Source organism: Alosa alosa, chromosome 1 (assembly GCF_017589495.1).
Source record: "Alosa alosa isolate M-15738 ecotype Scorff River chromosome 1, AALO_Geno_1.1, whole genome shotgun sequence".
NCBI classification, from domain to species: domain Eukaryota; kingdom Metazoa; phylum Chordata; class Actinopteri; order Clupeiformes; family Clupeidae; genus Alosa; species Alosa alosa.
In genome coordinates this window covers 41,730,698-41,756,499 of record NC_063189.1, presented here as the reverse complement: position 1 = coordinate 41,756,499, position 25,802 = coordinate 41,730,698, and the positions used below count along the sequence as shown (strand labels likewise).

At 41.2% G+C, this 25,802-nt stretch overlaps 3 long non-coding RNA genes across 3 annotated transcripts; 2 read left to right on the top strand and 1 right to left on the bottom strand.

Moving 5' to 3' along the window:
• Positions 1-1,279: 1,279 nt before the first annotated feature.
• Positions 1,280-1,720, bottom strand: LOC125302081. The gene is made up of 3 exons (XR_007194832.1): positions 1,639-1,720; positions 1,491-1,553; positions 1,280-1,398 (listed from the first exon to the last, which is right to left on the bottom strand). It is a non-coding gene; the product is annotated as an uncharacterized LOC125302081 (long non-coding RNA).
• An 11,516-nt stretch (positions 1,721-13,236) lies between these two features.
• Positions 13,237-15,983, top strand: LOC125302061. The gene is made up of 5 exons (XR_007194825.1): positions 13,237-13,549; positions 14,510-14,584; positions 14,711-14,794; positions 15,120-15,209; positions 15,724-15,983. It is a non-coding gene; the product is annotated as an uncharacterized LOC125302061 (long non-coding RNA).
• A 7,143-nt stretch (positions 15,984-23,126) lies between these two features.
• LOC125302071 lies at positions 23,127-24,252 on the top strand. Its single transcript, XR_007194827.1, has 3 exons — positions 23,127-23,291; positions 23,397-23,468; positions 23,778-24,252. It is a non-coding gene; the product is annotated as an uncharacterized LOC125302071 (long non-coding RNA).
• The last annotated feature ends 1,550 nt before the right edge of the window (positions 24,253-25,802 follow it).

Below are 25,802 nucleotides of genomic sequence, written 5' to 3'. Positions count from 1 at the left end.
CAGTCTCCTGCGTCAAAGAGTGCATCACTTCCTGTTGAGCTACACTACTGTTATAAGCTGTTGATGAAAATGTTCATTTTGATTCTATATTCTGATGTTCTATCATACTAGCTATGCTTTTTACAAATATGTTTCTGATGGAAAAGTGGTGTTTAATTTCCATAATCTTTGTTCAGTGAACACATAAAACAGTTTGTCAGCAGATATGCCAGCGTTGTATGGTACAACCGGGACGATTGAATCGGGGGACGAATAAAACATTCCGGTTTTCTCCGAGTGCAACGATGATAGACAGACATCATTTGGACAAAACATAGATCATATTAACCTCCGTTGCTCAGCCAAATGCCATCCTGTTACGTCCTGTTATCACAGAGTTACAGGCGATAAACGATTTTTGCACAAGTTTACTTCATTAGCGGTTTATTTTTTTTTTATTATTAAAGAGTGTTTTTCATTTAAAGGTTTGACTTCCTGCTTATTCAGTAGAGCATTTAGTGCTCTCCCCAATCCCAAACATTGCATGTTTGTTTGTAATGGATGCAAAACAGCCTATAGGCCTAATGCTAAATGTCTATGGGGGGACGATTGAAACACCTGTTACATTGGTCCCGACCAGGCAGTAAACCCCATTTATTCTAAGTCAATGCACACATATCTGTGTTTATACTATATTTTATGCAGGTGAGACATGGAAAAGCAGTTTTAGAAAGATGCAAAATATATTTGGGGCCATCAGGTAGGGGGTTGAGTTTTGCCATGTTAACCTATGGAGACTGGCGGTCTGGGTCATGAAGGGCACTTATTTGGATGTGTGGTGGTTTTAACCAGAGTGAAATAACATTTTGTACTATAGAAACATTATATAATTCGAAACATGCATTATTCTAGTGTGGTACCTGACATGCAGAATACCTACTCTAACTACGCCACCCCCTAAACCCAGGTGGGAGAAACCTATAAGCTCTCTAACGTGGCTGGTTCTCGGCCTTCCCCACAAAGGAACAGTTAACAAAAGGCATATACAAAATACTCAAATTTATTACAAATAGTATAAATACAATCCAGAATGTAAGTTGTGTGTAAGTAAGAAAGACTGCATGGGATAACTGGCTGAGACTCCTCAGGCTAATAAGGTCGGGTCAGCACACACTGCTCCCGTCTTGGAGAGGGGCCCTGGTGAGAGAGGGAGAGAGAGAGACACAGCAAACCCAGCACCACAAAAGAATGCAACACGGCAAGCACTGCAAACACAAGAAGCAAATACCACTACAGGATACCACTACAAAATACCACACTGTGTTGTTTACCAGTACACACCGTGTTGTTTACCAGTACACACCGAGAAAATAGCTCCCTCCATGTGGCACCCAACCCGAAAGGAGCAGTACTCAGTCCCTTTTAAAAGAAATGGCACATATTAGTTACCGTGTACATTCCACAGCACAATTACACAATGGACATACTGTATGTAGTAAATATAAGCCTACTTTGCAAGAACGTTCACTACTCCCCACAGCACAGTGACACAGGAAGAAAGGAACATTCCAGTGCTACAGATTTAAAGAAACATAGTTAATTGATTTATAACTACCAATGTAAACAAACAACTAAGATCATAAATATAAAACAAATTACCAGAGCATCAGTGTCTGTAGCCCAGCACTCATAAATCTTAAAATCAGGCAGTCACCTCAGTGTCCTCCATGAAGAGTGAAACACATGGTTCTACCATTCACCCTGATAAGTTAAAACAAGTCATGAGAAGTGAGTTCTACAAACACACACACACACACACACACACACAGCATGGAACATCATATTCATTACCTGCATGACAGGGGACCTTAACAGTCACAAAGAGCAAGTGGTGGCAGCAGCAAGAGAATGTGAGCTCTCAACAAACCAAACTTTATAACTTCCTAGTTAGTCATGTGACCTGCCCCATGTGACCACGCTTGCAGTCACACAAGCCACACTGGTTGCCAGTGCAGGTGGGCACATAAACCAGAAACCCCCACATCCCCACACTAGCTATATTAATGGCATAGTGCATGCTATTTCCATAACCGCGAAATACGCGCATCACCATGACGGCAATGAGTTGTTAACAGACATGAACCAAGACATATAGCCCAGCAGCAATCTATCTAAAATAACACATACTTGAAGTACCATTCATGGTATGTTGTCAAATATTGAAGTTGTGGGAAGTTTAGGCCTACGTTATTTAAGATGTATGTTTCATTCGTCCCTCATGCTGTTTCATTGTCCCAGCCAGGAGGGACGAATGAAACAAAACGCATGTTCGACTTCTCCTTAAATAACTCTTGAACGGTTTTGTTCAGAGCTGTAAATGCAACTGTATTTGACAGAGGACAGATGTAGGTTGCTAGTGATAAAATATTAACTTTCAGTGTTTTACGATGTCTTTGTAAATTACGTTTAATTAAAAAGTGTTTCATTTGTCCCGGTTCTCCCCTATATAGTTTTTCGTTTTTGCTATTCAGTTTGCCTTGAACAGAGACGAACATTGTGTTAGTGATATAGCACATCGGAATATAGAATCAACATGAACAATTTCATCAGCGGTATAGGAACATTAGTGTAGCTCAATAAGTGTGTGATGTGCTAGCCTACAGTATATCACACTAACTCTGCTTTTTACAAATATGTTTCTGATGGAAAAGTGGTGTTTAATTAATGCAGCAACAGACCACGCATGTTCGCCTCTGTTCAAGGCAAACTGAAACATGTTTTAAATCGATCACGAACATTCTCCTATGTTTGCAACTTTGAACCAGAGCTTTGAACGCACCCACTTATCGTTTAGGGCCTCGGTTGCTAGGTAACCAAACTATATACAACGCTGGCATATCTGCTGACAAACTGACTGTTTTATGTGTTTACTGAACAAAGATTATGGAAATTAAACACCACTTTTCCATTTTTATTTGTAAAAAGCATAGTTAGAATGATATAGAACATCGGAATATAGAATCAAAATGAACATTTTCATCAGCATAACAGGAACAGTAGTGTAGCTCAACAGGTAGCAATGCACACTATGATGCAGGAGACTGGGGTTCAATTCCTGGTCACTGAAGCAATTTTGAAGGTGTATTTGTCACAGCTAAACCAAGCTAGATAGAGAGATACAGTATATAGAGAGATAGAAGGTTGGGCTTGAGGAACTATAGGCTACATAGTCCTCGCTTTAGATTGGGGGGCTGCAAAATTTACTACAAGTAGGTAAGAAAGGTCTTATAAGCGTATTAGTTATCCACCTCTTTGTCTTATACACCATTAACAAGCATTAACAAGCTGCTTGTTAACACTTACAACTGTTAACAAATATGCTTGTAAGTAACTTAAAAGGCTGCTTATTAACACTTAGAAGCTGCATGTTAACAGTTAGTTAATGTTATTAAAGGATAACAACAGTTAACTAACTGTTAGTAATGAATTGTTAACTGCTTATTATGCACTGTTAATACCTAATAAGCACATGTTATTCTAAAGCGTTACCAACCAATGCTAGCGTTACGCCAGCGTTGCCACCGTTCCGCTGCCTAACCATAGAACAATAGGAAATCTGCTGCTTGCTGCTGGCTAATGTGATCCCAACTGAAAATGTAAAGCAGAGATGTAAAGTAACTAAGTAGAAATACTTAAGTACAGTATTTAAGTATGAATGGGGAGTATCTGTACTTTATTTTACAAGGTTTGATTTTCTGACCTGATGTCACTACTGGACACAGCAATGAATAAAGACATAGTGACAAGAGTTAAGGCCTAGCAAATATAGGTAAGACATAGCACACCAAGACCTACGTAGGCTTTCGTAAAGGGCTGAATTAAATTAAAAAAAAATAACTGCATGCTTTTTATTAATAGCACTATTGTCTAGAGTGTGATGTAGCTGCCTTTCTAAACATGTTGGATAAACTTCATTATAGGCCTATATAAAAGGAAGCAGCAGTGTAAAGTTAATGACAACCATACCTTTGTTCAGGCTTGAAATGCATTGTGTATAAAGTGTAGGCACCAAGTTTTAAGGTGCTGCATAGCCTATCCAAAGTTCTGACCGAGTGGTTAGTGGTGTTCGTTGGTGTTCCAAAACAAGTAGCGTAGCGAAATACAGTTTCTGTCATGTTTTATTTGGCATTTTGTAAAATCCCATTGATTTCTGTTGGAAGACTCATTGCACGTTGATATTACTGCGCCACCGCCTATGCTTCAGGCTCAAATACTGAGCGGAAGTTTATACGCGGTTGTGAGGTGTCTGAAAAAATAGTTCCACAATAGTAAATAAGACGACTGGAAATCATACATTGCATCGATATATTTGATTTTAATAATCAACGAACACCACTAACCACTCGGTGAGTTGCACAGTTTGAAAACGAACGTTAAGGGTTGTTTTAGGACATGTTTGAGCATGCCTGTAGGCAGCCACTCTGACTAGTCAAAGGCGATTCAAAACGAGTCAGAAAAGTCAAGACAGGACCAATCGTCAAAATTTTGGTGTCCACCACTCTAGTTCATCCAAAACAAACCAGAAAAGGGACTCAAAGTGCTAAATACCGGAATTTTCCTTTAAGATACTTTCTGATCCAAATGTGTTCTACTCAACTGCAGGTTTTGGATACTTTATACAACTCTGCGTAACAGGTACACCTGTCCATCACTAAAATGGTCGGCCAGGTAAACTGTAGCTACACACTGTCAATTTTATGATTGTGCCAAACAATAACAGCTGAGCATAACCTTGGTTTCAGACTGACGAGGAACAGCCTCAGTGTGAATGTGTTAAGATCCTCTGTAAAGATAATCTGTTTCTCTTGGATGACCGGCTGTTCTGCTGTAAAGGTTTGTCATTACCTTTTTAATCTCTGAACCACCACAATATCATATAGCAGTGAGAACCACCTTGACACCAGAATAATTGGATTGGAATACATTTCTCAGGAGGCAACATTTTTAAAATGCTGTGTCAACCCCCTTTTTGCCGCCAGAAACTCTCTTGGCGCTGGTCCTTGAAATGTAACTACTCCCGTATGGTACACAACAAATACTTAGGCATTTGCAGGAAGCTTGTCGTGTTTAGTGTGTGTGTGTGTGTGTGTGTGTGTGTGTGTGTGTGTGTGTGTGTGTGTGCGTGTGTGTGGGTGGGTGGTTGTGATAAATCAATAAGGACATCAAGTAACTGCTTGCCAGGGCCAGCACTCTGCTTCATTTAGGCAAGATTTACAGTATGTTCGATGACCAGGAATCTCTATTTCTTAACCTAATGAAGCCTCCCCCAGGTAATAGAAGGCAGGTCTACACAATTCGGGAAATTAATTTAGATTTTTCAAGCAGGCTCAAACTTAATCAGGCTCCTGGAGAGTACACCTTTATAGATTTCCAATGAGCTGCCCCCAAACACACACACACGTTTTGGTGGGAAATGATGAAGACATATAGGGCTTTCTCCCGCACCTTCTGCTAGTATGCTTGTGTCTGTGCGTGCCTTTCTCGTGTGAAATCCGGAATGAGCTGAATTCAGATGCACGGGTTCTGAGCCAAGCCTGGCTGCCACACAAACATCCACGGTGAATAGAAATGTCAGGGCCGATAGGGAGGTATGCATTAAAGCAGAAGTTTATACGGTGCCTGACATCTGTTCAAATGGCACGCAAATGCATGTTGGGCATAACACGCTTTTTGTGACAGGTACAAACACACACATAATTGCCTGCACACACCTGCACATACACACACACACTGAAAATGAATGCGCTTTACTCCCAGTGAAGCCGTTCAAGTATTCACAGCAACACCTGAGAGACTGCGATGCACTTTTAGAGAGCTGTCTCTCAGTCCAGGCTGCAGTCCTCTCCCCCTATTCCCCTGACGCCCACCCTCCACCCTCCCGGCGAGACAGTAAACCCAGTCCCTGGGGATGAAAGAGCCCGTCGCATGGTGCAGCACATACTAAAATGGCACCTGTCAGAGGTTGGGCTGCCTGGCAGTTGCAGTGTGTGGAAGCCAATGGTTCTTATTATAATACAGGCTTAATCATGTCTATGACGCCCAACTGTTAACAGACATGCCATGTGGATTATTTTGGTTATGGATGGCCTTCTTTTGCTTGTGTTAATGCATGTTTTTCATAATCATCATGTGATGTACTTTGTATGCAGTATGTTCCCAGAGTGATACTTTTTCTCACATGAATGTGAATAGGAGGTCTGTGGTTGCATAATCAAATCACAGCAACACTTGTTGCACCTGTGAAATATGATTGCTTTGTGCTCTTTTTTTTCCAAAGCTCCTGAAAGCAAACTAAATGCAAAAGGCAAACAAAAGGACTGAAAGTGAGAGAGAGTGAGAGAGAGAGAAAAAGATAAAAAGAGAGAGAAGGGAGGAAGGGATGGAAAAGCAGTGTTTACATGATAATGGAAAACACAGTGGTGAAAAATGCATCCTCACTCTGCTTTGAACACAATAACTGCGATAAACAAGCAGGCCATATCAGTCGGCAAGAAAATCTCTCTCTGTGGAGACCAGAGAGAAGGTATGAACCCCGGATCCCCTTGTGCTTTGGACTGCAAAAACTACACCAGAGGCTGTCTGCTAGATTCACAATTCACCCAAATAACTAAAAAAATAGAACCCCAAAATACCAATGAAGTGGGAAAAAAACAAAAACAAAACATCTGTTACCATACTTCAGTGCCCATTGCCATTACCATCCTGTTGCCTTTATAATGCAGATACACTTGAGGGACTGTTGCAGTACTCACACACACACACAGACACACACACACACACACACACACACACACACACACACACACACACACACACACACACACAGATACACACACACACGCATACAGTCCTCTCGCCCTGTCCCGTGGAGCCCCTGTGGAGACTAGCTGGTGTCCAGTGGCCAAACTGTGACAGCGTTTAGTTATGCCTGAATGGGCTCAGAAGCAGTGTCCATCTGTACCCCCAGGCAGAACGTATGGAACAAGGTCCTCCCAGGCAAGGTTAAACACGGATAGGAGGACAAAGAGTTGCCTCTTCCTGAGGCCTGCATCTTACTCAGTCTGCAAAAGAGCTGTTTGAAACTTAAGGGATGCATGCAGCGATGGCCACTACGAGCACTTTCTCACTGGAACTCAATTAATTGCTGGCATAGTTATTTCCATACCAGCTGTTTGAGGGGCATTTTTGCACTCTTGACTGGAGTCCATTAACATTTACGTGTAAAATTTGCATGGCATATACGAAGTGCAATTTTTACAAGGCGCTACTGCGATGAACAGTTGACAGGTCAGTAAAGTAATCTCTACACTATTTGTCATTCTGCACACTCCTCCCGTCTCCCCAAAAGCCCTGTCAGTGTGGGGCATTGAAGCGTTTTATGTGTCACAAAGTCTTTTGCTCGGGCGCATAAAATTATCACAATAAAGAGATTCTTGGGGGGACTTTGGTCAAGAATGTGCCGTGAGCCTGGAGAGCTTCGCCAGACACAAAAAAGTGGAAGACAAATGACTGTGCCTGTGTCTCTATGGGGAAGAGCATCTTCTTTAATGTGTGCTCATGCAGCTGCTGACTTTAATGAAGTTTAATGACCCGGCAGTCCTTTTATTATATTTGCCTTGGTGTAACAACACTGCACCTGCAGCACCGCCCTCTTGGACATTTACTAAGTGTCATCAGAAAGACTATTTGGGTGGTGAAGTGGTCTGGACAAACTGTGTGTGTGTGTGTGTGTGTGTCATATCCCTCAGGATGGATCCAAACATTCCCAAATCATCACGGCTACACCATCCAAACCTACAACCTTCACTTGGTTGTCCTGCTGTACCCTTTTACAGTACCCTGTACCCTGCTGTACCCTGACAGTCTGATGGACCCAAACAGGCAACAGCTAAGGTGTCCAATGAAACAAACCACACAAAGTTCATGGCAGTGGTACATTGGCAACATAGATAATGTATTTAAGACTTAAAGGAGAACTCTGACAATTTTCTTTTTAAAAATAAGTATATAGGCTAGGTAGCACTGATTTTTTCCCCCTTTTCATTTTATTTCATACAGACAGTATTAAGTGACCTTGAGAAACAGAGATCTATGTGAAAAATGTCATTACATTAAATTTTTACATTAACCCCACGGTTTGGAGCACAACATATGAACTATTTATTGGTGAAATATTGGCACTGAAGTCACCATTCAATTGACTGTGCTTAGAGGGAGGGATCTTCATCCGTCTTCCAGTTGTGTGATTCTAACGTTTTAGTAAAGAGGGAAAAAACCCCTCTGATATTCATGATTGAACAAGATGTGGTCTGCCAGACATGAGGCCTGATCTGGCCCCATACCGCGCCTGCACAGTGGGCTACAGGCTCTGTCTGAAAGCAGCTTTCATGTGGCTGCCTTTTGTTTTCTGAGGAGCGATTGGCTGGAACAGTGGGCAGAATGTGACATGTGTATGAAGGTGCTGAGTGAGAGATTGAGGCGTCATGGCGGTGCGTGTCCAGCCGCAGACGGGTGATGGACTCCCCATGGAGCCTCTGCGCTCTGCTCAGAGCGGTGACTTTAATGGAAAATGAGCATGAGCCTGTTAAGGGCAGGAAAAGATTGCCATGCATTTAGGCACATGCGCACACACACACACACACACACACACACACACACGCACACACAAACATATACACACACACACACATTAACACATACACACACACACTCACACGCATACGCACACGCACACACACAGACACGCACACACAGACATGCACACACACAAATACACATGTGGTGCCGTAGGGCCACCTCAACTCCCATTATGCTCCCCACAAACATACACAATATTTCAGAAATAAATGTGTCCATCCAGCCAACATAGTCTGCTGTTTATGCCCTAGTTCATTACATACATGGACAGGCCTAGCAGATATACTAATTACTGTGTGGTCACTCAGATAATGAGAGTGCTCTTTTTCATCACCATGTTTCCCAATATGCTTGCCAACTTCCAACAACTTCCAATCATCTTCACTTAGGCACTGAAGGCAAAAAAATAAACAAACAAAAAGCAAAACTGTGACTGTCCCAGCTCTGATGATGAAATCGATACCTAATGATGAGCTCGTCAATAATTAAAATTTGCTTTGAAAAAGTCCATCTTGCTGCACAGCGTGAGTCTGTGGGCTGATTAGCGCTGGGAGCATTTGATCTTCAAGGCAGGATCCAACTTTCATGTGGGCCGCTGCCCTGCGCCATGCCGCGTGCTCCCGGCCCTCTGAAGTCCTCTACTTGCGTCTCACTTTGGGCGGGCAGCGGAGGTCTGCCGTGAGAACGTCCTCCTCAGTGTCCAGCCTCAGTGAAGTGTGTATCTCTCCCCAGGGGCGCCGCTAGGGTTGTATTCCATAGTACGCACCATGGCCCAGGGCGCTAATTAACCCCCCCCCCCAAAAAAAAAAAAAATAAAATAAAGGTGTTTCAAGCTTTTTAAAAGTTATGGGATGAGGGAGATTTCACCCCCGGGATTTTTTTTTAGATTCTGGCTGCTAAACACACCATTTTAATGCAATTTGGGTGGGACAGAAATACCTAATACCTTTACAGAGCAAGCAGCTCTGACCATATCGGCTCTGGCTCACATGACGTGAACATTGCTTTAAATGCATTATCGCTTCATTACCCAACACGCAAACAAGCTTATGTCGCAATTTGCGATAGGCCTATAGAGAAAAGACAGCTATGGTAACCTAACAATAATGATTTGCTTACACTTCTAAACAGTGTGACTGTAGGATGCGAAACCCAAAAAATTCAGTTTTTCCTAAATAACTACCTGAACCGTGGCACCGAGAATGAAGAAATGTTTATGGTATGTTGGTCTCAAGGGCCCACATTAACTTATCCCATAATCACTCATTTGTGATTTGCACCCCCCTGGTAAAAAATGAAAATGCAATATCATTCTGCTTTAATCGCCCCTCTCTTCAGTTAAGATGTTCAGAACTGCACCAAATTTTATGTGTATGATTAACCTGACATTCTCTGGGGGTATGCCAAGTTTAGTAGAATTTCATCCATGGGGGGGTCTAAAAAAAAGGAAGTTATGTGCAGAGGTGGGCACAAATACATCAAAAACTATTTTGTTACAAATTACAAATACTGGCTCATGAAATAAACAAAACAAAATACAAAATACTGATGTGAAAAATGTATTTAATTAAAATACAAGTAATTAGTAATTTGGAAATACAATTTCTTTTTTTTATTTATTTCAACTTCCTGACATGTTTTAATTTGATTATTGACCAGTGTATTTGTAGAAAACCATAAATGCGGTTACCAAGCAATTGATATCAGTGCTGTAATTGGATCTTTCGACTATGATCTTCTTGTCTGACCATATAGCCTACAGGAGCTAAGTGAGTTAGTCACAACGCGTTCGGTAACGTGATGGTTTTCTAATGGAAAATATAGGCCTAGCCTACCTGAAAGATAACCTGTCTATGAAGCATCCTAAACAGGCTGGGACATTTCTGCTTGCTAAATAGGTTTTTCTGCTGTTGATTCGCTCACAGTCCTTGGTGGCCCTGTCAGTGCTTTGTAAAATGTTGCATTACAGTAAGACCACAAAAAGTCTCAAAAAGCATTTTAGCTAACGTTCATTCCCAAACAATCCTCTATTTTCAAAGGTGTTTCAAGTAACGTTAAGGAAGAGCATGGCTTAAAGTAGCCTAATAGGGCTGAGACGACGTAATTGATTAGACTACATAAATTTGTCAAAGTGAATAATTTGTGTCAACTCGTCACAATGTAGATTTATTAACGCACCAGTGATGATCTAGGCTACATTTCCATTTAAACCAAATGTTTTAGAGCGCACTTTGAGAGATTTATCCAGGCAGGGCAGGGCTGTACCTATTGCACATGCTACAAAAATCATTCTGTGCGATGGATGACTTACGTCTGATACAGTTTTGCCTATGGCTATACATGCGTGAGACTGAGACGCTTGTTTGTTTGTTTGAAGTGCTTGTTTAGGGTGTGACTGAGAGGTGAATCGATGTGCTTTGATTCCAGCTTGGTAGTTATAGTCTATGTGATTAAAAAGCACGTGTGTGTGGGAAGTATCCAAACAATGATAACACATGGCTGCTTTAGCCACAGACCTTCAGCTACTGTACAGTGGGTCCCATTTAGAAGTGGCCACCTCATTCGCGCTTTCTGTGATTCATGCAGCTGGGTGAAATGTATTACAACTTTTCGCCAAGAGGTGGCAGCTTAAGTCCGCTTGATAGCCAACTGTAAGCCAGGTGTTTTCAACCAGTGGTCCGCGGCCATCAGTATTTTTCCCACAAACAATAACTGACGCAGCTCTCAACTTGGTCCATTAAAATGTGAACAGTCTAGCGACGCATTTCATGAAGGCCCTTTTGGACATGTCAGTTATTTGTACCACTGGTTAGATGTAAAACTGCATTTCGTTTTAGACTATTGGTATTTAATTTGTGCATTGACAATAAAGTTGAATATCATATAAGCTAAAGATGACTAAAATCGTGCATATGTAGAAGAAGAAACATTCACAAAAATCCATGGCATGACCTCTCTTCTTGATAGCTGTTGAAAACTGCATGGAAATGACAGGGATTGTTTTGTTTGTTAATAAAAATTTTTTTTTAAAAATGTAAAACTGATACCTTCTGCTTTCCCCAAATACAATGTAGCCTACAGGTGTACATGACCTTTCATCAGTCCAGTTGCAATGGATGAACTGTGATGAACTACAGTACTTGTGATTGTTTAGAGATTTTAAAGGTTTTATAACAATGTTTCAAATTTTTTGGCTAGTGCTACAAATCTATTCACTTTTACAGCGCCAGCAGGCTACTTGCTGTGCGGCCCGCACACACACACACACACAGGCATGCCAAACAAGCATACACAAAAGTTTCAAGAGTGGGGGTGGAGTAGAAGATGGATACAAATTGATTAGTGTGATTTATGTTCACGGAACAATGTACAGGACTGAGCGGTGGTCATATTTTGTACCGCTATGCGGTACATCTAATTTAAACCTGCATGGCAAACTTTAGGCACCAGGGTTAAGAAAAACAACATCATTGGATTTTGACATCAAAATTTCAAAAGGTTTGAATTGAAAGTGGTCAGAGATAAAGTCCTACTGTAAATATAAAAATCTTTGAGTATAAACAAAAGTTTATGAAGGGGGTAAATTTACCCATCTAATTTGCCACCGGATAGCAAGCACCTCACATTATTCACCTTTCAGTAAATACTGGATGTTGAACATATTTGAGCAGGTTTACCTTCTTTTTGGTCTTATTACCCATATAACAAACTAACAGGAAAACAGTAGGCCTAAGATGTAAACCAACAATAGTAAACTATTACTAGCCTATAACCACAAACCGTTATTATAGGCCTACAATAATGTAGCCTGGTCAAATCAGTTCGTGCCACCACTGCCACCTCCAGCTATGTTTAGCAGAGGGTCGAAATAAGTATGGTATGCTTATTAGTGGACACCGTCGTATACATGTACACGTAAAGACACACCTCCATTCACAGACGCACCGTGACTATCACTGTCAATAGTCGATCATAATCTCCAAAAGGCAGATATTCTCCTTCAGAATCAGAACAGGTAAATAACATAGCCTACCCAAGACTTCATCACACATGAAAGTTTTTTCAACATTTGGTGTCGGCCTATTTCTGCTTCAATTTGTGCAAAATTATGGCCTGCATCGCTTCCGCGTCTTTGCAAACAAATGCACGTCTTCGTGTTTCTCGTGTGTAATACATCATTTTCTGAAAACTTTGTGCAGCGAATTTGGGCTTGAATCGAAGCTCTGGATGTCTAGCAACTAGTGGAGGAGAGTAGCCTACAAATGAGATTTGTCACCGTCTTGGATCTATCGTCTATTTTAACCAGTGTTGTTGTTTGTTGCAATTGAAAATACCCTCAAGGGCCGAATTACATATTATTAATATATTATATTAGCATGTTTCAATTAAGACAGTACACAAGCTATTTTTATTGTTGTAATATTGAATGATTTCATGAATAAAGCGTTGAAAAATTGTACGCACAGTGCGTACTGGATTACGGCTGGCGGCGCCGCTGTCTCTCCCGCTGTTCCAACTTAGAGCCCTACACTCAAAAAAATGAAATCTCACTATTGTTCATCTTAATAAATCCTCTTTCGTAGGATTTACAAAACAAAATTAGGTTTCTAAGGTGAAATTGAGTTGGTTGTGTTATTTCAAATCAATAATGCGTTTTTGCTGATTAACTTAACATGTTTGCATTGGATCTACACAACTTTCTTGAACAAAACGCATTAGATTAGGAAATGTGTCCCTCTATGGTTGCCGTAGCATTATTTCACAACTTAGGAGGACCATGGTGAGGACTCCGCCAGAGACGGTTGAGAAAGTGAAGGTCCGCCATTTTTTCCTCGCTTGCTCACGGAACATTTTTGGATCCTGTAATTGCAAGGTATGTATTTGTTGCTGTTCATAGTGTTTTTGTTTTGAGTTTAGCGAGTTTGTCGTAACAACAACTTGAATAATCATTTTAGTAGATCTTATGTGTAAGTGTAAATGTGTTACTAAACTCGAACAGCTAATGTTAGCTACTAAATCTGCCATGGTGGCTGGCGAGCTAGAACGTTAAGTCATCTCAGGCTAGAATTCTATCATGTTTCCCGGGTTAGTTTTGCTCCCTACTGAAGATAGACAGAGGTGGTGCCTTGATGGGGTTATTTCATACTGTATAAATCACAATTGAATGTTCATAGAAGTGCCAAGGTCAGGATGACTTCATGTATTTAACTGCTAAGATAAGCTAGCAGCTAACGTTAGCCACATACAAACCCTGCCTGGGTTTATGTGAATACTAATAGTTGGATCAGTATCTGAAAAATGTAATGAAACGTAGGTGCACCCCACTCTGTTTGACCAAATTATCCTTCTGTGTCATGAACAATTAGCTAGGGTTGATGCAGACTCTAAAGTCCGTCAAGAAACATTTGAATCATTTTAATGTTCGTGTAGCAACTGCCATCTTGCCTAGTCTCTCTGTAACATTAGCCACGTGTAACTGCAATCTTTGAAGGACAGCGGTTGCAGGAACATCAGACTTGTCATTTTTGTATTGCTATCATAGGCTACTTGGCTCTCATCCGGCTTATATATCAGTTAAAAGAGCAAAGCAAATGGCAGTAAATAATTTTAAATTTTACATGCTAGAGGCTGCCTACTCTTCAATGTTTGAATGATTTGTTAATCACAAACAAGTAATTAATTAAATCACAAACAAGCCAATCTAATTAAAGGTTTTCTTCCTAGTTCAATTCTATGAAAATTCTGAATTGATTCTGTGATCCAATATTATTATAGTTTTACACATTTTAGTGTAAATTTGTTGAGTTTGATATACTTTCTCATCTCCCCACAGGCCTTTATGTGGCAGTGCAAATGTGGAGCGGAAGACCGGAGTGTCATCAAGTTCTCATTTATTGAAGTATTACAGGTTAGCTCATGGTTACTTTGGTCGCAGACACCCATACCATATGCTAATTGTAATTCTTTCTGTATTTCCAAATGCTGGGTTGTATTGTTAGTTGTTCTATCTCCTCTCCCCTCATAATGTTGTCAGAATGTCAGAACTCGACATCATCTGCACAAGGCTGTCTGCTGTGTGTGCGTAGGAAGGGAGGAGATCATGGCTGCCATTGACTAGGTTAGTGAGAAGTTGTTTTGTGCCTCCCACTGAAAACCTGTGATCCAATATTAGGCCATGAGCTACCGGACCTTGCCATGCACCTGCTAACTTTTTTTGAAAGGTCTTACCTTGCTGACATGACATGAATTTGAAAGTTAACATTGACATATTTGGGGTGCACTGCCTGTTTCAACCCCATGAATAGATTTAAATTGAAGATCAGTGCGTTCTAAAAATCTCTTTTAACATTTAACAAAGGGGGTTGCATGGTAAGGCATGGTAAACATTAAGGTGCTTAATTTGTAAATGTAAGTAAAGTAGTGTTCATTTCCCTATTTTGCAGAATTATACCATTGGCTTGTTGAGAGCTTGCAACCTGAAAGCACTTGTGTACTTAAATGAAGGCTCTGAGAAACTCATAAAGGAATACCTGGTAAGTGTAAATGAATATAAAAAAAACAGTAAAGCATTACAACAGTGAGAGTAGCAGTGGTACGTCTAGTGGAAAATGGGTATGAATGAATATGGCTTCTTATATTATTTTAGTACCCATGGACATTTCTTTGTTCATGTTTCGGTGCTTGTAATGTTTTGTTAAGGCTGTCTATATGCATGTTAAAGCAGAACAAGTCACCATCGGTCTGTTTGACCACGCATAAACCCTTTACAGACAAAGCTTCCTAGTCTGTGTTGGTAAAATGTCACCCAAAGTTTTAATCTTTGGTTAACTACCTTTTTAGTGTAAAGAAATCATAGACGTTGAGGGATTTTGGAGAGGCGCTCGCGATGATCATGCAATGACCCAAGGGTGAAATTCACTCAGAACCATTGCTTTAATTTAAAGGAGATGCGAGGTTAATCCACTGAATTCAAACATATCTAAAAACATATACTTTTGTTTGAAAAGTCATCAATTAAATGTATTTTTGTTTTGGTCTGTGGTAAAGGACGCGGACTGATGCCCAGAGCCAGATGGAGAAAACCACCATCGGGATCTTTGTAATCAAACATGAGGGTGCCAATGCCTCCACTAGAAGATGTAGACATTATAGTTGAATCACTAACAATGTAACGAAACTAAACATGCTGTGTTTAGCAGAGATATTTTTCTGTTCATTGCATTTCTATTTTACTAATAAATGTCCCTGATGGATTGATGAGAATGGAGACAAAGGTTGCTGCTAAATAAATGCAGATTTGTTTTGAAGACCGTGTGTCTGTTTGCTATTTCAACACATTTGTTCAATTTTAGACATTTTATTTTATTTAGAAATGTTATGCAGAACAAATTCAACTTGTTTACTTTGGATTTACTTAAGAACTTTGTGTTTAGGATGAGTTTACTTAACAAAGTTTTGTCAAGTGTGGTTCCACGTAACTGTATCACTTAAACGTAACTTAATGTGGATGTGTGCTAGATATCTTTTTAACTTAAATTAATTGAACATAACAATGTGACTTTGATTGAACAGGACAGTATTAAGTTGAGTCAATGTAAGAATGCTGAATTAATTGAACATAACAGCATTAAGTTGGTTGAACACAGCCATATTAAGTTGGTTCAATGTAAGAATACTAAATAAAAATAAAGGAATTCAATTACTTACCATCTACTTTATTCACTCTTGTTCAGTTAATGTTATTTATTTGAGTCAATTGTAAAGAATATAGTATCTTTAGAGTTATTTAATACAGTTTCGTGGAACCACTTGACAAAACATTTTTAATTAAATCCAACAAGATATTTTTTTGAGTGTACAGTATATCTACACCTACGCCTCTCTCACGAGCTTGTTCTCTAAATGCTCAGAGTAGCCCATGTGTTCACGCTCAAGAATAAACAGAACACATAGGGATGCAGACGTACACATAAATACACATACACACTCAGACAAACTAGTACACATCCCCTCACAGATATGCAAATACATAATACAAAATAATAATGTCTACCGAAGCACATACTGTACAGAAACATCTGAGCACACATACAACATAACACACACACACACTCTCTCTTTCTCTCACACACTCTCTCTCTCTCTCTCTCACACACACACACACGTAAATTAATACATAGCCACTAGCCAGTAAGCCGGGAGACAGCCATTAATACCAGTTAAGCCAGTAGGAAAACACTATGCAGTTCCAACCTGAGTGACCTCATCAGTGTGTAAGATATTTCCACCAAGGGCTTGTCAAGGTTGTGCTATGTATACATGCATCTGCTGTCATTCAGGAAATGTAATTAAGTTGAAAATGACCTGATCACTAGCTTAGTTCCTGGATGTATGGTCATTGCATTGTATTATTTATCTCAGTTCAATCAATTAGATGACATCTAGAGGTTTAATATAGAATAATTTCTGTCTGAACATTCAGAGGACAAATTGCATGTGAGTGGGCATGTGTGAATGCACACAAAAGTACACACACACAAACACACACACACACACACTAACACACGCACACACACACAAAGATAGATGCAGCCATGGATACACAAACAAACACACACACACACACACACACCACAAATCTTAATGAATTAAGCTACAAATGTGAAGCATGACTCTACCTGGGCCTCAGTCCGGGAAGAGTGGCTTTATTTAATTTACGGGACTGAAATGGGAGACAGGAGCCAATGTGCAGAGGTCCAGTTCAATCGCTCATGTGAGCGATACGACCGCACCGCTGTTGTTGTTTTCTTCTTCTTTCTCTTCCATCTTTTTTTTTCTTTCTTTTTTTCAATTCTTCCTCCCATCCGTTGGTCCAGATGAAGCGGAGCAATAAAGCAGCGGATGGATGGCTGCCGCGACGACCGATGGAGAGCCTCGGCCCGGGCCCTGGGCAGCCGACTGGAAAGGAGAGATGACTGTCATCCATTCTGGGGCAGCGGACGGAGCTTTTCAGAGGCCTAATGAAACCATAATGGGAGCTGACAGCAGGCGAGGTGGCCCCGTGGCCCAAGTGTGTGTGTGTGTGTGTGTATTTGTGTGTGTGTGTGTTTGTGTGTGTGTGTGTGTTTGTGTGTGTGCGTGTGTCTGTGTGTGTGTGTGTGTGTGTGTGTGTGTTTGTGTTTTCTCCATTGTATGTACCAATGCTTGTGTACACTATTTTTTGTGCGTGTACAGTATGCTTTTATGTATTTTTGAACTTCTTAATTGTGTGAATGATCAGTCTACTTACAGTATCTAGTCCATAGGTGTTAGTGAGTTGCTCTTCCTTCATTAGTTTGCATTTATACATTTTGACATTTTTTCATTGAGTAATTGAGACATGTTCCATCCAACATTTATGCCACCCTTCCCTTTGCTCTGCATTTTTGCCTACTAAGTGTAGGCTCACTGCGCTGCTGTCTGCTTGATGAGAGTTCATTCACGGCTACGACTCCCTCTGAAGGGCAGAAGCAGTGGTGAGTATTGAGTGCACCTGTCAAACAGGCTCGTAGCCGGCCACTTGAAGGCCCATCAAACCAGGTGTGAAATCTCCTGCAGAGCCACATGAGTTCCAGGGAGCGGCGCATTAACACCGGAATGATGATGAGCGGTTGTGGCACTGCCTCGGCAGGACTCTGCCCGCGCACGCCGAGAACGCTGCGGAGAAGTCGCGGTGGCCCGGCAAGCTGCGCCGGCCTTATCACCGCCGCCGCAACAAAAGGTGGCGGGTTTGTTTCAGAAAACTCAATGATAATGGACAGTGACCCTGACATCTAACATCACCAGACAGCACTCACACCCCAAGCACACACACACACACACACACACACACACACACACACACACACACACACACCTTCCTCCTTCCCTGTGGTGAATTCGGCATTATGTTGTTTTGACCACAAAGTGGTGAAGACATTGCTGTTTGTGTTTGTTTGGGTGTGACTGTGTGAAAGTGGATGTGTTTGTTAAAATGTTTATACACACACTTACAGTTTGAGTGAAAATAGTGTGTAGGTGTTTGTGAATGTGTGTGTGTTTGTGTATGAGAGAGAGTATGAGAGAGAGAGAGAGAGAGAGAGACAGACAGACAGAGAGAGAGAGAGAGAGAGAGAGAGAGAGACGTAGAAAGCTTTGGGCCTCCGCTTGCTTCCTTCCTCCCACTTCCCATATTTGCTTCTTAAAGACAGTTAATCCCACTGCAAAGTCTGATGAGACTGCAACTCAGTGCACCAGCGGCACATAAATCAAACATGCGGCACACTTGCCTGCCGCCACTCGCATCCCTGTCTCCACAGCGCCCAAGATGTGCATGCCTTTTCACACCACACTGCTGCCACAAACATAAACTACCTGCATTATTCAGACACGGAGGGCTGAGAAAATAAGGCTGAAATCAAATCAAAATGCTGAGGGGGTGACACTCAACGCGTGAAAGGCTTTTCCTCCCCCCAAAACAATGTGCACATACACACACACACACTTGATGATGTAATGCACCAAGAAAAGGTTTTTGATTCCAGCTGAGTGATTTTTTTTGTCGACACACACGTGATCAAGTGAAGGTACAGGCATTTATATAAACAAACAAAATGGTTGAAGATATATATCTCGAAGATATCTCTCCTCCCCTCACCTCAGTCTGACCAGGACAAACATACAGTAAACACTCACACGCGCACACAGACACACACACACACACACCAGTTTTAGTGTAAATCACCACTATGGAACCACTTATTGTGCATCCTTTCAAAATCAAAATTGCTCCATTATTTAAAAGGCATGAGTGAGTGACAGGTATCTGTTTTCAAAGGTTTTTGACAATGAAAACATGCTGATCTCCAGGCAACCAATGGAGCAGGGAACCAGTAGTCTCAAGTCCTGCAACCATGTGGCCATCTGTGGCTCTTTGAACACAGCTGTCAACATCAAAAGCATAGAAAGCAAGCGTTGAGTAGTGAGTACAGAACAATTCCTGAATGAATATTCAATTCCTCTCAAAATATTGCAAAAAATAATTTAAATTGGCAGGTGGTACATGGCATTGAATGTATTAGTTCACTTCAGGTGATGTAATTCCTGTACATGAATTCCTTATGTAAACATGAGGACATTGTAAAGTGCAGTGGCCTGCACCTCACAAAAGGCCTCATTGATATGCCTTCCGGGGCTTTTCGAAAGCTGTCAGAGTACAAACCGCACCATTTGTCATCCTGTCCTTCCTGGAAGAAGTTAAATGGAAACAGGGCTTCCAGATATTAAATGGCAAATTTCCACAAAAAAATAGCTAATTAATATGAACTCACCATGTCCCAGCTCACTCCCCTCCAGTCTTTTGTAAGTGTTTGTCATCTTCCAAGAGAACCCCCCCAAACACACACACACCCCACCCCCAGCTTTTTACATACATTACTGAAATTTAATTCTGCCAACATCCATCTGGCCAGCATCTCTTTCTCCCAGATAAAAGAGAGCAAGGTTAAATGTGAAGTGGAAGGGTGTTTACAAAACAGAGTTTGTCCAAGTTTCAGAATGCAAATATGCTATGTGGCTAATTAGAGGTAAACAAACTGCAGTTAATTGACAGTTAATTACATGGAGTATTGGAAGATTAGTGTTCAATTTTAGCATGCGGTATTAGCATTGTATTAGCATGACAGAGCCAGACCACTCCACAGCTGATGACGTTAAAGTACAGAACTTTATTCTGATCAGACTTTTATTATGTCCAAGTTCTGCCTTTATGCAATGTTTTCAAAGATCAATTCTTTACATATTCTGTCAGTGACTATGCCTTTTAATCTTAGAGTCTTAGTCAGGGATCACATTAGCCAGCGGCAAGCGGCAGGTTTCCTATTGTTGGCAGCGGAGCGGTGGCAACGCTGGTGTAGCGCTCACATTGAACAAGCTGAGCGTTGAACTTGGTTCAGCTTTCAAACCGCGAGCGTCAGTTAAGGCAAACCGTTTGTTTTACCATAGGATAGATACAGTAGATAGAACTTAATATGGCCTGACCGTTGTGTTACGCTTGCCGCTGGCTAATGTGATCCCCGCCTTATGATGGTGGTGGTTGATATGCCCCAGCCTACAACACACAATTGTTTACCAAATTGAAACACACATGCACATTCAATGGGATTTATTAACATAGAAACTTGACAAAACATGGACTAGGTGCACCTTTGAATGTTCAGGTAAAGAAGACTGGCAAAGGTAGTCTAGCAACTCTCCGTTGGCTTGCGAGCTGGGAAAATGAAACTTCTATCAGGCCAATCACATCGCGTATAGAGTCGGCAACGGTTCCACGTGAATTTCCTGCTACTTGAAAACAAAGAAGATGGATGCTGCTGTTGGCGAACAGCGGTCTTTGAACAACCGCAGGCAACCGTTTATCCCACCCCTCGGATTGAGCAGTGCCTATGGTAAGTTCCCAGACCCTACATCTTGATGTGGGTCTGGCTCATCAGGTTATGACAAAGGTACAGAGAGGAGAAGATTTGGGATAAACAGAGTATGAGAACTTATGCAGCCATGACATGGCACTGACTGACTACCCATCACGTCCCACTGTATGCATATATATTCTCGGGAATTCGCACGCAGTGTTTGTGAAACTCATTCTGTGTCGCTCGTGTGTGAAATCACAGTGCCAGCGTGAGGGTTGCTCTCATTCATCTGATTAAATTTTAATTGAAAAGAGAAACATCCTTGCGAGTGTTCACAGTGGGCTCGAACACCAGCCCCATGAACAGCTCTTAACACGCAAACAAACAAGCGACTAATTGCCGCTGACAAAAACCAGAGCTCACAGCTGTCTCTGTTCAGACAGTGTCAGGTTGGGGTTTTTTCTGAGCGAAAAGAAGGTGCAGTATGTGTGTGTGTGTGGGAGGGGGGGTGGTGGTTGATGGCTAGCGGAGAGCTTGGCCCGGTACCACCACACATCCAGCGCTGCCCAACTTCAAAGTCTACTTTGATTCCCCCACCTCCGTCATCCCACCCCACCCCACCCCCTTTGAGACTTGCTTTCTCAGAAAAGATAGCTTGACTCTCTCCTCTCCTCTCCCCTCCACCCCACCCCACCCTTGCTATTGTGTGCTAATGCGCGGCGATAAAAGGGAGTTCCATCTGAAAGAATAGCAAAAGAAGATGAAAGGTGAGACACTGGAGCCAAAGCTTGGTGGTTAACCAGTTGTCCTGTCCTGCCATGAAGAGGCTGAAGACCACAGTTGAGGGCAGTTAGGGAATCAGGAGAATCTCACTGAAGGAAAGTATTTTTTTTTTTAAATCAAAAGCAGGTCCAATTACATTGGCCACTGCCTCAACAATGTCAATTATACATAGTCTGAAGTTATCATCGAGGTACGATGCCGTACAAATGCTATCACAGAGTAAGATGGCAACAAATTACATGATTACTTATATGATTACTCCAGGGACTCTGAGGATCGCATTTTACATGTTTGAGTGTCAATTTATTTAGTCATGTGTAAATAGATATGGAGAGATGACATCCACACACAGAGAGAAAGGAGGAATTTATTTTAAATTGGTGTTTGGGCATCGAAAGAGAAAAAAATACTACTTTATTTAAATTAAATGTTTGGTTCCTTCTTCAAAGCAACCATAGTTGGGCGATGTGCCGCAGCTATAGTAATTCCAATGGACAGCTTTTTGAAACGCCTTCTGCACTCAATATGCCCAAGCAATCCCGGCTTGCCTTCAGCGCTAAAACTCAGGTTAACACAGCCTGGGCTTCTCTGAAGATAAAAGCAGTACTTGTGAGGAAGGGGGCAGTGTTTAGTGCCCCTACAGTATATTTGTGAGAAACAAGCTTGCTGCTTTCCTATAATGTGGCTTAAAAATCACATGCAACTACAGAAGTGTACGGAAGAAAGAGGACATAATAGAGGTATTTGCATTACAAATGAAGTTTTTTTTTTAATGTGATTTAAGGGAGTCATACTAGCAATGACAGAAGGGCAAGGGGAAAAGACAGATGTCTGTTTATGCATCTGAAAACCTCCACATATTTAATATGGAGTATTAGGCCCCTCGAGTCTTGACACCTTTGACCCTTAGAGGCAAATGTAACCCTGGTCACTATGTCCTAGTCATTAGTTTAGTTAACCATAGATTGGTTGCAGAATAAATAAATTCATATAGTTCATGACACATGAATAAATAGGATTTATGATAAAAATGTTAAATATAGCAATAAATACAAATAAATAAACACACACAGGTTTATTCACATGCACTCATTTTATTTTAAAAGTGACGAATGTGCTTTTCTTTAATGTGATAAAGACGGGGTGGACATGTGAAGTTCACATGCTCATGCTGAGCCAATCAGAAGCCGCTAGTGACTTTACGTTACTGTTTTTTTTTTTTTCCTTCGGGACCGAGAACAAGACGGCTGCTTGCTGAAATTCGCTGCAGATTCTACTAACTAGCATTTGAAACTTCGACGTTTACTTTCCTCTTGCAGTTATTGTAAGAGTCAACAGATTAGTAATTGTTTTGCCGCTGGCTGAACGAGGACTTTGTGTTTTGCGACGGACACTAGAAGAAATGTAAGTAGATTCCTGACTATGTTGCTAGTTTAAGCTGTTAGCATACAAACGATGGAAAGTTCCGTTTACAAATTTGCACGTTGCTGAAACTGTGTCTTTTGAAAGCGGTTGGAAGCTGAACTGGCGTGAGCTGTGATCGTAGTGCCAGTGTATGTGTATACAAGATTTTGATCTCTGGTGAGTGACCATTGATATTAGCTCATAAATTACGTTTTGAGTGTACATGCCAGTTAAGCTAGTATGGATGAATAAGTTGTTAAGTTAATTTCATGTTGTATTAAAGGATGTTCATGCTAAGAAAATATATAGCTTGTTTATATTGTTACATGGCTCACTTCGTATGGTTTCTGAGTGAGTGGAGGTAAAGAAAGACATGAAACAAAGTTGATGTTTAGTTATATTTTATTTGATGTGAATGTAATTCATATGCATGTATATATAGTTGTAATTAAGAACATTATTGTAACCTTGGTTTGGCCTACATAGGCCGGGTCTTTTTCTTTTCTTGTTTTTTTTTTTTTCCTTCTGTGAAACCTGAGATCTGCACATGGATTCTTCTGCTGTGATCGCTTCTGCATTGTGGAGGTAGCTTCCAGCAGTTGTGGCGAGCCAACCTAATTGGAGATAAGAACTGGGATTTTGTTATCCACCCGGTGGATTTATGTTTATTTCTGAATTTATATTGACATATCATGCATTGAAGGACAATTCATTTAATTTATATTTTTGTGTCTATACATTAATACAATACATACAACTTACCTGTGGGTTGTGTACGTTTTTCCTCTTCTACTCAATGCCAAATATTGACATCATATAGTGTGTAGGAATCTGTAATCTTCAGTGGATACTTTTAAATAGTGTGAGCTGAAGTGGGTTACACAAACATCGTATTTTAGCTTGATTTCTTAAACTCGTGGCCAGCTTGCTTTAGATATAGACTCATGCTTTATCTACGAAGTGTTCTAAAATGCATTAAATGTTACAGTACTACAACATGTCTTTCATATTTATGTCATGTTTTCTTTCCAAATACCTCTAGGTTCGACACAGAGTACAATGCACAAATAAAAGTGAACCTATGAAATGAACAAAAACAAAATTCCCCATGCCGTCAACAACTGACACTTCCCTTCAGGTAGATACGAGCATTTTTTAAATGAAAGTTTGATTTGGGGTGGGTGGGGGGGCAGTTTTATTCTGGATCACATGCTTTTGCTGCTTGCCTGAGGGCTTTACCAAGCAACCTGACGAAAACCTTCTCCATCGCAAGAAACACATTTCTAGCAGGAAGACAGACATCTCTACAGACATTTAATCCAGAATAGGGTGATGCAATTATAATGATACAAGTCCTTGGCAGTGGCCATTTGGCATATACTCTGCCAATAGCACTGATTTAGGTCTCAGAGCCAGCCGTAGGCTTACCACAGACATCAAGACGGGCCCAGTGTTGGCGGTCTGGAGGAGAGCAACATCAGAGTGAGTGTATAAAAGCAATAGAGAAGGCCCCATCTGTGGTGCAACTGGCTGGGGCACCGTACGCCGGCGACCTGGGTTCGATTCCCGCCCCCTGGTCCTTTCCGGATCCCACCCCTGCTCCCTCTCCCATTCCCTTACTGTCACTATCATTAAAGGCATAAAAAGGCCAAAAAAAAGCAATAGAGAAGAGACAGAAGGGAATGATGTAGACCAAGAGACTCCTTCGTGGAGTTTTAGCAGACAACAGGACACAGGACCCACAAGCTCAATTTAAAGCTAAAATGTATTGGTAAACATTTAAAATGGCACCAAGTATTTGTCTTCTCTCCTTCTTTTCTCTTGTCCTTTCTTTTCATTCTCTTCGACGCTGACAAAACAGTGACGCATAGGCTACTTACAAAGTATCTGGTATTAGATTTAAAAAACTAGACGTGATTTTGGGTGGATTTCTCCACAAATGTAAGGGCGCTCCTTATACCTCATGAACAGGCTCGGACTGGTAATGTGTACAACCGGGCAAATGCCCGGTGGGCCGGTCCATATGTGGGCCGGTGACCTCCGGGATTTTTTTTTTTTTAAAGTTATTTAGCCTGTTTGCTGCCTGTCATGTAGGCTGAGGCCTAGCCTATAAATGCATTTGGCTTGGGGGGTGACAGGTCAATTTTGGCCTCTTCATGAAAGGTTCAGTCATAGACATAATATACATAGACGCCGCATCGACCGCTACTCCCTACTAGCGCTGACGAGACGTGGGGGCGCCATCTTGCATCGGCCATCCATTCCACTCAGTGTAATTTCTTTGGCTGGTGCAATGAGCTGTCAGCGCATTAAATTAATCATACCTCACTGAATACCGAACAGATTTTCACGCTTTTTTTTTTGCTGCTAAGGTCATACATAGCTATGATACAGGCCACATTGTTCGAAAATACAAAATACAACCAATAGTACGGTAATGTTAAATCTTACTTGTGAAAAGTAAATCCCCCGAGTATGGTCCGCCGATTTGAGCAGGAACATGCTGCACAG